General features: G+C 33.0%; 1 non-coding gene across 1 annotated transcript; it reads right to left on the reverse strand.

Annotated features, from left to right (window-relative positions):
- Positions 1 to 14,103: 14,103 nt before the first annotated feature.
- Positions 14,104 to 14,210, reverse strand: LOC112641693 (U6 spliceosomal RNA). Its single transcript, XR_003124777.1, has one exon. It is a non-coding gene; the product is annotated as a U6 spliceosomal RNA (small nuclear RNA).
- Between the last annotated feature and the right edge of the window lie 331 nt (positions 14,211 to 14,541).

Genomic DNA, 14,541 nt, shown 5'->3' on the forward strand with positions numbered 1-14,541 from the left:
CCTCGTTCCCTTCCATGAACTGGAGAGAAGAACCATGCATCTCAGGGCAACAGAATTCCATTAGCTCATTATTTCAGACGTTACACAGAAAATGTTAAATTTCAAGACTCAGTCTTCTTCTTCCCTGCCTGTACCCTGTACTCCCTTATCAAAAAGAAAAGCAGGGGAATTTTGTGTAAATAATTAAAGACTGAAATTGTTGTTGTTGTTTTGTTTTGTTTTTGCTTTGGACTCTGTTTCCTAATTAATGATTGTATCCAATATCATAAACATAGCGAATACAAAAGTGAAAAAAAAAATAAAAGAAATAAAAGAAAAAAAATTAGCAATATGCTAGCTGCCAAAATTGGTTATTGTTAACATTTTGTTAAATGTTATCACTACTTTTCATTACTCACCTTGGAAATTATTTTGTTCATTTACAAGGTTGCTATTATTCTATTGGCCATATTTTGTAGTCTATTATAATTTACTATATATATTATATATATTTTATATAAATATAAAATATTTATATTTCTAAAATATAAATATATCTCTCTCTCCATATATGGAGAGTATATATGTTTTAAGGAGTATATGTTTAAGGAGTACTCCTTAAAACATATATACTCTCCATAACACATATATATACACACACATATATATACATAATATATATATACTCCTTAAAACATTTTCTGTAAGATGATTTTGGTGGCAACATAATATTCCCTAAAAGCAATTTTTAAAAATTTAAAATTTAAAGATTGTTGCTGTATTTTTAGATATGCAGAAAGTTTTATATACTCACTGCTAAAAAATAACAAATTTAATGTCTCTACTTAATCTCTTAATTTTTGTAAGTAGTATGACTGTGTCTAAGAACCTATTCATACTTGATGATTTTGCTATGTATTTGCATTTCTATTTAGAACATATTTTAGTTTCACTTACTTTTGATTTTATTCTCTCCAGTTGTAGAGGCATCTATATCATGGATTGTGTATTACTGCACCTTCTTCTAAGAACTTCAGTCTCCCTTGCCTCTCAAGTGGCTATCCAAAGGCCAGCCATATTCTTTTTTTTTTTTATAAATAAAGTTTTATTTATTTATTATTTTTTATTTTTTTATTGCTGATTTATTTTTTTTAATTCATTTTTTATTGGTGTTAAGAATTAACATAAACTGGATCGATGAGCCCTTATCTAGATCATACTCCCCAATGCCATTCTCTGAATTAGCTCTGAAAGAAAATGGCTAATTGAAATTATTTCATTAGGCAGACTTTGGTGTAGTTAAAAAGGCTGAACAAAGAAGTCACTCTACTGCATGGGAAATAAATCCACAAGTGAGTCCCACATAAAGCTCTCATTCAAAAATCTATTGTACTAAGTTACAGTATAGTTGTCCAAAAAAAGTGCAAGATGAATGAAAAAGCAAATAGATGCTTAAAATGTTAGCAAATTTATATGAAAATTTAATGAGACTTTAAAACGAGGTTTTCCGAAGGGTGGAACGATGTGAAACTAAAATATAAAATAATAGTAGAGGTAAAGTATCATTCATTTATTTGCCCAGAGTAGAAGAGTGGTATTGATTAATTTTGGAGACAATCATGTTAAACCTAATTGCTTAAATTTATTATAACCACTAAAATAGCGGATATAGCACATAATGCAGAAGCTTGGAATGCACTTTCCACAGATCTTAACATGATTCATTCTCTTTTATAGGTGTTTTCCTTGAAGTATTCCCTGATCATCATAACTTTATTAAGTAATCACTTACTATTCTTGGTCTTCTTTACATACTTTATTTCTTTTCATAGCACTTACTACCACCTGGATTTACATCACATATTCAGTTAGTTTCTTTCTTTCTTTCTTTCTTTCTTTCTTTCTTTCTTTCTTTCTTCTTTTTTTCTTTTTTTTTTATTTTTTGGTCTATTCCAGGAATGTTAGCTCCACCAGGAGGGGAATTTGGCATCTTCCATTTCGTTTTTTATTCAAAATACTTATAATGTTTCAAGGCAAATAACACATGCTCAATCTAAGTTTGTTGATTGAATAAAAGATTGAATATATAATTAATTGATTAATCTCTTTAGTTATATTTATTCATATTTAGTCTCTGATTTCTGGAATTTATTTCTCAAATTCGCCTTTCATTACACAGAGCTGGAATTCAGCAATACTAATATGGTTGAAGTCTTTTTTTCTTTAAATTTGCGTTATCAGCATTTACTTTTCTTAATTTGTAAAGTCCATCAAATGACTATTTTAAATTTAGTTTTGTAGTTTGACTACCTCAAGTATCAAAAACTTGATTCTCTCACCTTCCCTTTTATTGAATACTTGATATATTCTAGGTCTTCTTCCTGTTTCCTAGAATGAATCTGCAAACAATTCTTTTGCAAATATTTTGAATCATTAATTAATATTTTAAGCTTGGATTTCATAGGGCCAATGTCTTATTAGCTGATGTTTTTGGATCCCTTTTTTCCTTTCTTAATGAAATGCACAAATAAGTTGTACTAAAGATAAATTATAAAATATCAAGTATTATAATTTTTATTCAATTTTAATTATTTCTCATGTTGCATAGATTTACCTGAACTTGGTATTTGATATGAACAGAAACACTCTATGTCAAACTATAAGGACAGGACAAATTTAAGTAGACTTATTAATACTCAGAAAACACTGAGAGCTACTTTTATTTTGGGTTATTTAAATAAAATGTCACCTATTGAGGTAGAACTAGTGAAGTATTATACCACAAGGGAGGTAGTCTTAATTAATTAAAAAGAGATATAGTGAATTTTGATGATTTTATTCTTTAAAATTATTGAGTAATCCTTTATAAATGGCTTTAAGGATGGATTTAATAATTCTGATTTAAGGAAAACCAAATAATATTATGATAGACAGGATTTATAACTGTCTTGCAACTTTTGAACACTCTAGTCATATTTGGAAATTTGGAAATTTACATCTTTCCCCCCAGACTTTCCTTTTCTTTTTTCCCTCATACTTTTTAAAACCAAATTTGTTTAGATCTACTCTCAATGTAGAAACCAGAATTAAATATATATATATATATATATATATATATATATATATATATATATATATAATTTCCCTACTCTGTTTCAGTTAGAATGTTAGCATATTATGTAGGCTCCATTTATATGATACATTCATGCAAGACTTCCAGGGAAGAACTGACTTGAAACCTATTGCATGTGAATCTGACAGCAAATGCATCTAACTTTCAGGAAATTCTGTGTTTACAAACTCAATTTCTCAGCATAAAAGTGTCATTAATGGACAACAAATATTGTTTTCTGATGTTTGGTGGGGCTAATGCAGTAAAATTTCCTAAGGCAATTTCTATACAAGATTTTGTACATTATTTCTAAAAATTTAATCTAGAACTTGGTTCTCTTGCTTTTATAATTCTTTGAGAGACTCAATAAGATGTTTCTACTTCTTAAAATTAGTGTCAGCTTTTTCTTTTCTTTCATCTAAACAAAAGCCTAAAGAAATTATGTTTCTTCTCTTTCCATATGCTTCTCTATTGGGGGATATTTTGTTCCATCAATATGTTTGACTAGTACCTGATTGTATTAATGATCATTATGATCATTTCATGAATACTGGTGGGACAGTGGAGTTTATGCCCTTAACATCTCCTGGTATTACTTCAGGGTGGCATAACTGGATATGTAATAACTATACTTTTAATGAAAAATGAACAGGGGTGATAAATATGAACATAATGTTTGGAAAATATTTTCAGGAGAGTCACAGAGAGAATGAAAGCAATAGCAAGCTGAAAGGAAAGTTCTCATAGTCATTATTAGTATTATATTTCCTCTCTTTGTGTATATGTGTTTATGTTCCTCTCTTTTCTTGTCAAATACAGATCTAAGACATGTCATATACATTTAACTTTGTATCTCATTTGGATTGCATTATGCTGGATGCATTGCAATCACTACAATGTTTGTTACATGAGGGAAAACAAATCTGTTCTAGGTCCTTCTCCAGAGTCTCCTGTAATCCCAATTGAATAACTTATTTATGTTTCCAGAATCTGCAAATCTTCGGTATACAACTGTCAGTGGCACATAAAGCCAAGACAGTCTTTCACGGCTAATTCTGAGCAACTCTAAGTCATAGTAATTGCTTTGTGAAATAGTACAGAACCAGTTTATTTTAGATGTGCAGCCCACAGCACTTTGCTCTTCTGGAATACTGTAAGCTGACAGGGGGTTTTTGAAGGTCTGAGAAAAATCCAGAAATAGTATCAAAAACAGTATAGTAGGGAAAATTTTTCAAAAGAGACTTTTCAAGTAAAATAAAGCAAAATGAACGTCAAACCATCTTAATATTATGAGTAGATAAAAAGTCATATTGGATTAAAATATCATAAAATATTATGTAAATAAAACAAACAGATTTTATAACTAAACAGATAGTGTTTTAATTCAGGAAAATCACATTCATGAAGGGAAGCATGAACTACTGATACTTTTTTTTTTGAAAGATTTTATTCATCCATTCATGACAGACAGAGACAGAGAGGCAGAGACACAGGCAGAGGGAAAAGCAGGCTCCATGCAGGGAGCCTGATGTGGGATTGGATCACAGATCTCCATGATCACACCCCAGGCCAAAGATGGTGCTAAACCGCTGGGCCACTGGGGCTGCCCTAATTTTTTTTATCAAGTATAAGTTTTAGTCTAAGTAGGTGTAATGGTCCTATAGACAAGAGGCATTGGAATGATGTTTGCTGGCTCTGAGCAACAACAGCAATTCACTTTAGATCAGTCCATATGAAGATTAATAATAGCAGAAGAAATATGATCACCAGTTTAGCAACTTTCCTTTTTTTTTTTAAATTTTATTTATTTATTCATGAGGGACACAGAGAGAGGCAGAGACACAGGCAGAGGGAGAAGTAGGCTCCCTGATGCAGGACTTGATTTCAGAACCCTGGGATCATGACCTGAGCCACCTAGGTGCCTGCAACTTTTCTTTTTATTTCTCACCAACAAGATTTGCCTTTTCCTCCAGACTTTTCTAGTGTTTTCATTTTTTTAGTTCTTTACCCTTCTAGGAACAATGCCCCCATAAGTTAAAGATTGTTACTTAGAGTAACAAGACACCTAATCTTTCAGAAATGTTTTCACGCATATTATATTAAATATTATCATCTATTCTTTTTTAAAAAATATCATCATCTATTTAATTTGTCTACTTGTAGTCAATATTTAAGTTGTTTACTTATTATCATTAAAACGATAATGAACTTCACAAATTCCCACACATGTTTAGGATCATTGCCTCCAGCTTGATTTCCAGATGTGAAATTATTCTGCTAAAGAGACACAAAATTTTTAAGCATTCATATTGGTAGATTGCTTTCCAGAAGGAAAGTGAAGATGCACTGAACAGGAAACCGACATTACATTGAGTCATATCAGAAATGTCTCCCATAGGACATTTTTCTAAATATCCAGACTAGTCTTAGTGTTCTAGATCATGTAGTGGTTATTTTGAGCTTTATATAATTACTATCTGCCCCAAAACTTCCCTCATCTAAAAAATATTGATTTATTGGTGTCACTTAAAAGCCAAAAATTAAAAGAAAAATTAACATTTAAAAAAAAATTAACATTTATGGTATAGGTTATATGGTATATGGTATATGGTATATGGTATAGGTTCCTTAACCTTTAGTCCTCACAAGAGACTGAAGAGTTGTTATAGTTGTATTCATTGTATAGAACATGAAATTCATGGTCAATGAGACTAAATAAATCGTCCAAGAAAGCAACATTGTTGGCAAATATAAAGTCTGGGATTTGTATCTAGCTATTTGTGGAGACCTAGTTTATTTTTTCTTCATTATAGCACACTGACTACCCTTTCTTTTTTTTTTTTTTAAGATTTTATTTATTTATTTGAGAGAGAAAGTGTGTGTGAGAGAGAGGGGGGCAGAGAGAGAGCATGAACAGGGTTGGAGGAGGAACAGAGGGAGAAGCAGATGCCCCCCTGAGCAGGTACTCCGACTCAGGGCTTGATCTTGAGACTCCAGGATCATGACTTGAGCCAAAGGCAGCTACTTAACCATCTGAGCCACCCAGGCGCCCCCCAATTACCCTTTCTTTAAGGTCCAGCTTATTTGCAAATTTTACAAATGGATGTCTCACCTTTTTCAATTTGTCTTTTGTCTTAGATAGGTAAAAGTAACCATTTTCATGTACTATTATAGACATAAGAGTGATTCTGAAACTTGTGCTCAAAGCCATAATTTAATAGCTCTGGGACAATTGGTGAACCATCTGAACCTCACTGGGCCACACCTTATTTAAAAACTGTGGTTATAATAATATGTCTGCCTCACAGGTTATTTTGAGAATTAAATTGTTAATATATGGAAAGTGTTTGGAATAATATCAGGTATTTAAGTGTTTGTTATCATAATTATTATGTTGTTTTTTAAAACTTCCATCTTTTGGGTTGCAACATTTTAGACCTACTTCTTCCACTTCAAACACATTGTCTTTGCTGTCTATAGAACAAATGAAATCATAACCTTCCTTTGTCACAGAGAATCCAATAGTGAGTTGAAAAATTCAGTAATGATTTAATCTTTTGAAAGGTAAAAAAAAAAGGCAAAACAAACAAAAAAACATATTCCTAGATATGCCCTCTTTTTTTAAAAATGTCAATTTCTCACCTTTCAGTACTAAAGTTGGTCAAATGAATAACCAGCCTGAGCAAAATTAGTCTTGGCTTTTAAAACATCAGGAATGTCAAGAAAAGTCAAGAGTAGAACATGTGAGATTTTGCTATTTTGGAAAACATCTCAAATATAGATTTGAAGCTATAGAAAAAGATAGTATAAAATATTCATTAGTCAAAAATATGTGGCTAGTTCAAGGTCAGAGTTATCTATTAAAATGGACAGAAGAATAACACATGTAATGTCTGAAAGCCAGCTCTAGAGAAGTCTATCTAATATGGAGTCAATATTGCACACATCTGCACCAATCATGTGAAACAGGGCTTTTGGAGTAGAAGATGTAGCTGTTGACACTGGGTTATTGGTAATTTAGCCAATTTGACATTATACAAAGAACAAACAACAACAGCAAAAACACCTGTTGTAAATTAAAACTTACATTTTACTCCCACGATGGGCTAATAAGTTACCTAAAATTATAAGGTACCAAACATAAAGAAGAAAATGAAACGCAGGGGCCAGAGTATGTCAGAAGCCACAGCTGCCTTGAAAAACATAAAACTCTAAATTTTAACCAGAAACAGAAGGAAAGAGAAAATTCCTAATGTAGTAGATAGGAATTGGGTTCCCCCATAATGCTAGCACAAAGTGCAAACATCTCAATGAAAGGGGAAAGTATTTAATAAAACAAACAAACCGAAAAACCTGCTTTCAAAAACTACTTACAAAGAAGCAATTCTCACCCAAATGAGATAGCAGGTGAACAAAAGAGTACATCCTAAACATTTGATTAAAAAGTGTTCTATTACTTAGCCATTGAACAAGGATGAGATCTTGCCATTTGCAACAACATAGATGGACCTAGATGGGTATTATAACGTTAAGTGAAATAAGACAGGAAGGGAAAGACAAATACCATATGAGTTCACTCATGTGGAATCTAAAAGGAAAATAAAACAGATGAAGAAATGCATAAAGAAAAGGCAGAAAGAGACCCATAAATACAGAGGACAAATTGATGGTTGCCGGGGAGGAGGCATGGGCAAAAAGGGTGAAGAAGGGTGGAAGATACAAGCTCCAAGTTATGGAATTAATAAGCCCTGGGGATAAAAGGGGCAGCATAGGAAACATAATCAATGATACTGTGAATGCCAGACGGCTGCTACACTTGTGCTGAGCATAACATAACATATGGACTTGTCGATTCACTATGTTGTACACCTGAACTAATGTAATATTCCGTGTCGACTATACTTCAATTACAGAAACATCCTCTTTCCAGGAGTTTTGTATTTGAAATCTGAAGCTGATTAATAAAACTAAAACACTTCCATATTGGAAATAATCACAAGAAGTTTTCAGAGGAATGGGCTTTAATGTAAACTCACAGAATCCCCACTAATATCCATGAAACACAAGTCTGTATTAAATATGATGTGGGATTAGTATATATATAAACAGGTGTTCAAATAATGGAGGAGGGGTGGAGAAAAATAGGAGAGGGATGGGAGAAAACTTACTTAAATTGAAAGGGCATTTTTTATTTTAGAGATATATACTTATTATTCACACCTGTGTAGTTTTACTGAGAAGCTCAAATCCAGAATTAAAATTTCAGTAAATTTAATTTACAATGTGAATTTCTTACTGTTATGCTGTCAAAGCCACCTACAACTTCGAAGTCTAGCTCGGTAGATCTCACGTGCTGAAACTAATATCTTTTTTTGTTTTTTGTTTTTTTGTTTTTTAGTAACAAATATTGTGAAACACTCTCTTCACTAATTCAAACATAATACATCTATAGTTCACATTTAAAAAATATAAATGTACATGCATATGCATAAGGCTTTTTTATATAATAAAAAATAAAATTAATTTTGGTAAAATTATATGTAGCTCAACATGTAACTGTTGGATCACATTATTAGTGAAATACTAATGGTTCATAACCTACCTGTGGAATCACCCCGAAAGTACAAATCCAAGTGTAGTCGATACAGGTATATTTTATTGGTGAGTCAAATCAAAAGTACAGGAAATAGAGTTTAGATCTGGTGATAGGATTTCCTGAAGCTATAAAACAACTCTGGGTTAAATCCAAATACAAGGAAGATAGACTTTTCTCAGTATTAATCATTCTTTTTCACAAATTATTTTCATATAATAGAAGAAAATCTGATTTTTTTCATTCAAAATCAGTTTACTTACTTCTTTTAAAATATTTTTTACTAAGTAGTGATTAAACAAAAATCTCCTTGACTCTCCTTGCCAGCAATGAGCACATTTCAAAATAATTGTTAATGTCTTAAAACTATCAGCTACAGAATATGTTTGTTACTTAAATAACAGCCTGATAGTTTAGAATGTGCCAAAGCTAGACATAGTTTTGTTCAGGCAATCAAATAGTTGCCTGGAAGTCGGAAATACAACTGCAAAGAAGTTACACTTGGCTCCTGTTAGTTTGGAGCTCATAGTCTAGTGGAAGACAGAGAAATAGAAATTAAGAACCTTGAAGTAAAAAATATTTTATTCATCTCATCAAAACCTAGCACTAAAATCATACTGGTGCATAAAACAGATATAAACAGGTAATGCAACATTGGCTAGTTTTTTTTTTTTTAAGATTTTATTTATTTATTCATGAGACACAGACAGGGAGAGGCAGAGACACAGGAAGAGGGAAGAAGCAGGCTTCACCCAGGGAGCCTGACGTGGGACTTGATCCCGGGTCCCCTGGATCATACCCTGGATTGAAGGTGACACTCAACCACTGAGCCCCGCGGGCTGCCCAGTAGAGATCAGAATAAAGTACCCTTTTGGTGTTAGAGAATAAAACATTCTGAGGGTTTGTGTGTGTGTGTGTGTGAACATAGATGTACAAATACATTTAGTAGCAAAAAAATAGTTGAAGTGTGATTTTTAAAATATCTGCACAAGTGAAATCAACCTTTTTAGAAATGTCATAAGTAATGAGATTGATGTTTCTGATATGTATAAATGGCCAATCCCTATTTGTCAATTTATTTTACTTATTCATTTATGAAAGGTCTTAATACTATATTTAATAATTGTGCAAGACAGTATACCTATTAAGAAAACAGTATGTGCAATCACATGGAAGTTTCACAAATGAGGATATGCAAATTATTATTATTATTATAAAGATTTTATATATGTATTCATGAGACAGAGAGAGAGGCAGAGACACAGGAAGAGGAAAAAGCAGGTTCCCTGCGGGGAGCCCGATGTGGGACTCGATGTGGGACTCGATCCTGGGACCCTGGGGTCATGACCTGAGCCGAAGGCAGGCGCTCGACCGCTGAGCCACCCAGGGACCCCCATGCAAATTATTTTGAAAGATAGACAAGGGTGGATATGGAAAGGAGAGAAATGAAAGACCGGGAAAATGAGGTTCTGATCATAATGGATGCTGCACGTCATTTTTCGAGCTGGAAATTTATCCTGAAGGTATAGAGGGATTGAGAAATTTTAATGAAGAAAATAGCATGTTCAAACTTTTATTTTAGAAATATAGCTATCAGCAGTGGAGGATAGGGAGGATGGGGGACCACGTATATAGGAAAACCATTTTTCCCATGTTGATAATTTTAAGAAATGGAGACAAAATATTCAGGACCAGCAAGAGGAAAAGAGGAAGAAATTTGTAATAGAACCAATACAGGAGAATCTAAACTCGATTTCCTGTTATTTTCAGAAAATATAACTCCTATTTTAACCATAGTGTAAATATGGCTGTTCACTTTTTTGTTTTTAAGATTTTTATTTACTTATTCTTTTTTTAAAAGATTTATTTATTTATTTATTCATGAGACAGAGGGAGAGAGAGAGAGAGGCAGAGACACAGGCAGAGGGAGAAGCAGGCTCCCTGCAGGGAGCCCGACGCGGGACTCGATCCCGGGTGTCCAGGGTCAGGCCCTGGGCTGAAGGCGGCGCCAAACCGCTCAGCCCCCCGGGCTGCCCTGTTCACTGGTTTTAATTGCCCTGTATATAATCAGATTCCATATATCAAGCCCGAGGTGGTTTAAGTTATGTCGAATCATGATTTTGTGTTGCTATTCAAAAAAATAAATAAACTGCTAGCTCGACTATTACATAGTGCTAAATTGCCATTGATTGTAGAACGGATTCCGATTTCACAGATAACAAAATGAGACAAAATGTACATCTTAGAATTGATAAAATACATTTTTTTTTCATAATATGAGCCCACGGCTTCTCAAAAAACATTTTGTTTTAAAAAGCTCCTTTGAAAGAATATATATCTGGAATTAATAAAAGATGTTACGGGTGTAGGGGGATCCGTGGAATTTTCAGATGCTGAAATGTGCAGGTGAGGGCTCCCAAGAGTAAGAGAGCTCGTGCAGAATTCCTTCCTCTGCTTCTTCCACTCAGGCAGGGCAGTAATGCCCAGTTATTACCACCTTTGTTTGCAAAAGATACTTGCATCCTTAATTTCATCTGTTTCTCAATTAAAACATCTTTGGTGCCTTTTATTTCCACTTCCCCTAATTGTGACCATTTTTGCCTTTGGGGTAATTGTTGTTTTCTAAGATTTATTATTATTATTATTATTATTATTATTATTATTAATTTGAGAGAGAATCAGCAAGTGAGAACTCTGAGGAGGGGGAGTGGAAGGGAAGAAGCAGACTCCTGGCTGAGCAGGGAGCCGGATGGGGGCTGGATCCCCAGACCCAGACCCCAGGATCATGAACTGAGCTGAAGGCAGATGCTTAACTGAGTCCCCCACGGGCCCAGGTCATTGATTTGATAGGTGCCCGTATATTGCACATGACTCCATACATGTAAATGATCGCTTCCTAATTGTCAATTCAATTTATTCATTCATTTATGAAAAGCTCTTTATTTTACATTATGACTAGTTACCGGCCACAAATTGCTTGTTGAACTAATACATAAGTTAATGAATTCTGACTCCTAGAGTTTTCCACTAACCAATAAACAATGAAGCTCATTCGATTTAAGTAAACATTCAAACTGAGAAGTTTTAAAATTTCTATGCAAATTTAAGAGTTTTAGCCATTACAAATGCTTTGTGGAATAAAACAAATTTGAAAAAGGATGAAAAGTGTAGGATCTAAATAGAAACCTCAAATTTGAATAGCTGCTCTTACCTGACATAGTCGCTTTCAAATATCTTCTAGTAGCAAACAAACAAAAAATAATAAGATTTTTCCATAGGATAAATATACTTTGGGGGAAATAGTGAGACAATTGACAAATGATTTTTGGGGAAACCGTAAAATTCTCAAAGTTTTTATTATGGTGATCTGGGGAAAAATAATATTTAGTAGCACAACCAATAAAATTCCAGGAAGTAATAATCTAGATTATTTCCGAGCACATAACCCTTCTAGTTTTAATGCAGTACACATTTACCAAATTAAATCTTCCAATCAGCTATTTAGTGTCTGCAAATCATTCTGATAGTCTCAACGATGCCTTTTAAATCTCTCTCCCTCGTCAGCTGATATGCTAGTTCCCTGACCAGTTTCCTGCCAATTGGCCCAGTATTTACAGTTATCTGTCTAAATTCATGTGTTAATTATAGGATTTTCGAAAGTGATCACTGATCACTGATTTCTTTTTCACGTCTGCAAAAGGACTTAACGGTTTCCATATTAATTCGTTTTCATGATATCTCATTTCAAACTGGACCCCGCAGTATATTTTACTTTTACTTTGAGCGGCAAAATAGACCACTGATGAAAGAGGATTCATCCAATTACTACGAGCAAAGTAGCTCTAACTTGCTTCAGATATCCACTAGCAAGATATAAAATGACACTTCCCGGACACATCAGTAGCACAATAGGGCCTTTATTGATTTTCATATCATGTTCTTCAGTCTGAAATGGCTCTCTTGAGGACTCCACTTCCCAGCAGGAAAAAATTGCCTTTTCTACGTTTGAATTCTCAGGTCTCTTAATGCATCCCTAGCTGGAGACAGTGTCATTTTAGTTCTATTTCTTTGTAGTTGATGTGTCTACACCTTGCTATTGTAGTGCCCTAATGGATCCTAGGGTTGTAGGTCAAAGTATGAAAACAAAAAATGAAATTGCTTAGCCTGCGAATCAATAAAAAAGACTCTTAACACTTTTTCTAAGTATAAAATGTGCAACCAATGAAGTGTGATAAGTGCATTCAACCTTGTACTAAAACTATAAATAGAGTATTTCTAAGTCTTGGCATTTATATACTCAAAATGAAGATAAACGGTTACTTTTGTTGCTCAATGTACGATACCTAGATCAAGAGAACCAACGAAAGTGCATTTGTTATGTTGACTAAAATGTTGAATTATAATCTCTTCGAAAGTTACCTGGGAATGGCATTGAATGTCATTCTATTGTCGTCCACCCTAAATAATCTAATTTGATTTAAAATTCTTTGGAATAAAACTACTTCAAGGAGAACTGTCTTCATTTTTTAACTTGACCTTCCTGAAATCATCTATTAGACAGCTAAAATTGCTTTTAGTGATTGCTATATAATAAAAAAATTCGGTTTGATATTGAGATAAAATATAGAGAGTAAAAATAGCACCATAATATTTCCATGTGAGAACAAAAGCCTTTATCCATAGTCTTCAAATTTACTTCTAATAACTAAATATTTTACAGAGTTGACATTTTTTATTATCTAATAATTTCATTAGTCAACAGTTAATGGATTTATTATATAACCACTCTATCCCCTAGAAATAACCCACAAGTTATTATCAAAGGAACAGCAGTTTCAGAAAAATCTATTTTTTCGCCAATTCAAGTTCTATATTAACCTTTTTTCCAAGAGTTGTTATAAAACACAAATTCAACAAATTTTTATTTCTGTTCTTTCCATTTCTAATTTCTTTACAAAATCTGAACTAATTGCCTTACTTAAAATATCACATAAGTGAAAAATCCCTACAATAGGTGCAATAAACCTCTTTCAATTATTTTTTAAAAGATCTTTTTCTATGGCCCTTTAGTAATAATAACCATCTAACTCATATTGCCTTTTAATTACCTGAATCCTCATTGACCCCTCAAAACAATCTTCCTTAAAGGAATAGTAAATATTTTTGAAATCTTACATGATCATATCAGTAATTGAAATAAATAACCATTTTAATATGTAGGCCACCCTAAGCTCATGAAATGTTATAGAGAACTTTATAAATTAATGTCACCAAACACACTGGCTATTTTGAAAAGCATAATCTTTTATTAATTGCTAATTGTTAATCCTCACATATATTTTTATAGTAATGGTTAGTTTAAGGGAATGGAATTGTTTTTTGTTGTTTGTTTGTTTTTTTTTTCTTGACGATAATGTGCAAAAAAATGGAAGACTTCATGAATTTGTGTGTCATCCCTGTGCAGGGGCCATGCTAATCTTCTGTGTATCACTCCAATTTTAATATATGTGCTGCTGAAGTGAGCACTTGGTGTTTTTTACTAAAACAGGTTATGTAAAAATGTATTTAGCATACAAGTGGTTGCTCATAGTATACGTAAACGGGAAAACATGCCTCAGACATCTAGAAGTAAATTAATACCACTATTCTAACTGTGAAACTTTTGGGAAGAAGGCATATTTGAGAACAGTAAGAGAAGTAATCAGAGGGAAGAGTATTTGTTTCATTGAGGGAGCACATGCCTGAGACATCACGCCTACTCAAAATAGGAGTGAATGTAAAACACCTTGACTGGCCACTAAAAATTGTCTTAGCCATTCAGATAGAGATGTAAGTTATATTTAAAGACCTGAAGGAC

This window comes from Canis lupus, chromosome 33 (genome assembly GCF_003254725.2).
Source record: "Canis lupus dingo isolate Sandy chromosome 33, ASM325472v2, whole genome shotgun sequence".
In the NCBI taxonomy this organism is placed as follows: Eukaryota; Metazoa; Chordata; class Mammalia; order Carnivora; family Canidae; genus Canis; species Canis lupus.